The sequence below is a fragment of the Salvelinus sp. IW2-2015 genome, unplaced genomic scaffold (assembly GCF_002910315.2).
Source record: "Salvelinus sp. IW2-2015 unplaced genomic scaffold, ASM291031v2 Un_scaffold6981, whole genome shotgun sequence".
Taxonomy (NCBI): domain Eukaryota; kingdom Metazoa; phylum Chordata; class Actinopteri; order Salmoniformes; family Salmonidae; genus Salvelinus; species Salvelinus sp. IW2-2015.
The window spans coordinates 7,840-10,240 of record NW_019948242.1 but is presented as its reverse complement, the minus strand read 5'-3'; the positions used below and the strand labels follow the sequence as shown (position 1 = coordinate 10,240).

General features: G+C 34.0%; 1 long non-coding RNA gene across 1 annotated transcript in view; it reads left to right on the top strand.

Annotated features, from left to right (window-relative positions):
• The window catches only part of LOC139027045 (uncharacterized), a 16,532-nt gene that overhangs the window by 7,173 nt on the left and 6,958 nt on the right, over window positions 1–2,401 (top strand). The window contains exon 2 of the long non-coding RNA XR_011479075.1: window positions 531–584. This is a non-coding gene — a long non-coding RNA (uncharacterized lncRNA). The remainder of the gene's footprint in view (window positions 1–530; window positions 585–2,401) is intronic.

Sequence of the window (2,401 nt, the reverse complement as noted above, 5' to 3'; positions counted from 1 at the left end):
ATTATTCATGTAGGATGTTGGTAGAATGTTGAAGTTGGGATAGTAGTAAGGATCCTACCAGGGATTATTCATGTAGGATGTTGGTAGAATGTTGATGTTGGGATAGTAGTAAGGATCCTACCAGGGATTATTCATTATGATGTTGGTAGAATGTTGTAGATACAGAGCCACTTGTCATCAGAAAGGTGCTCTCTCAGCAGAACAGAAAATATATAATTTACTTGACATGTTCTGGTTGTGAATTCAGGCTACAAGGTAAGACTTTTCCCAGGGATTATTGTAAAATGTGTAGAGAAATTAAATGTATGGTGTAATTTAGTATAGTGAATGACAGGAAAACACTCGGATCTAACTGTCCATTTCACCTGGGACAGCTACGTGACAGTTCAATCATACAAAATGGCGCTAACTGGGCGTAGGCAATAAAATTAAAAAACATATTGTTCATATATTCGTATATTGTGGATATTTTACAATTTGTATATTTTTTCATGTACTATAGTTCAATGACATGTTGGATCTCTGTTTAGGGGTCAGTGCTCGAAAATGAGTCTCTCTGGGAAACATGACACCAAAGCTAAGAGGTGAGATTACAATTTTGTTTAAGAATTTATGAAGAGTTTATATCCAAAATGCTATATCCATAATTTCTACACATTTGTGTTTTTTTCATCAGAAATTAAGGCTTCTGGGTACCTTCATGTGTGTGTAAAATATTACTGTTTTATATATTACTATTTTCTCCTCAACGTCATCTGAGCAGCGCAGAGACACCATTCATATGTGTGCAGACTCGTTACAACTTCAGCTGTAAACACAAAGTGATTTTGTCCGTCTGTGACCAAGAGAAAGTGGTTTTAGTTAAATTCCATGAAATTATTTAGTATTTTTTTTTCATTTTGGGGGCTGAACATCACAGCGAATATTGTTACATCACAGCGAATATTGTTACATCACAGCGAATATTGTTACATCACAGCGAATATTGTTACATCACAGCGAATATTGTTACATCACAGCGAATAGTGAAACTAATATTGTTACATTCTCTAGATTCTCCCGTTTCATTTGCGCTATAGAGCCCCACAGTGGAGGTGTTATAGTACCCATAACACCTAGCGGTCAGACAGGGAAATGGTTCCAATAGTTTTATAGAGCCCCACAGTGGAGGTGTCATAATACCCATAACACCTAGCGGTCAAACAGGGAAATGGTTCCAATAGTTTTATTGAGCCCCACGGTGGAGGTGTCTTAATACCCATAACACCTAGCGGTCAAACAGGGAAATGGTTCCAATAGTTTTATAGAGCCCCACAGTGGAGGTGTCATAATACCAATAACACCTAGAGGTCAAACAGGGAAATTGGTTCTAATGAGTTGTTTCCAATAAAAAACAATGAGCTGGTGGACACGCCAGATAAAAAAAATGTAGTTTATGTGGAGGTTTTGACTAACAGCGAATAAACTATAAGCTATAATGTATATTATAATGTATATAAATCTATAAATAAACTAGAGTCCACACCCATGTATAAACTCCATGTATAAACTCCATAATATAAACTCCAATGTATAAACTCATATATATACTCGCCATGTAATAAACTCCATATAATAAACTCCATGTATAATACTCCATAATTATAAACTCCATGTATAAACTCCATATATATAACTCCATTATATAAACTCCATGTATTAAACTCCCATGTATAAAACTCCATGTATAAACTCCATATATTAAACTCCATGTATTAACTCCATATATAAAACTCCAATGTATAATACTCCATGTATAAAACCCTATATAGAACTCATATATAAAGCTCTCATGTTATAAACTCCATATATAAACTCCAATAATATAACTCCAATATATAACACTCAATATATGATAAGCTCCAAATGTATAAACTCCAATAATAAAACTCCATGGTATTAAGCCATGTTAACTCACTTTCTGTTTACTCTCATGTTTCCTGTTACTCCATGTATGTTTTCCATTTACTACTATACTACCTATATCTACCACATAGTATAAACTCCATATATAAACCCATATATAACTCATATATAACAACTCCATATACTAAACTCCATGTATAACTCCATATATAAACCCGATATATACCTATATATAAACTCCAATGTATAACTCCATGTATAACTCCATATATAAAGTCCATATAATATAACTCCTAATGTATAAACTCCATATATAACTCATGTATTAACTCCATATATGAAACTCCCATATATACTCCATATATAACTCCACAGTAATTGTTATTGGGTATTTACCAACGTTTCAGCATCACTGTGCGCCCGTTCTTCAGGGTGATTGTCAGATGAATGACTTGAACCAGGTTATGTCAGAGCAAACAGTGGAATTAGTGCAAAC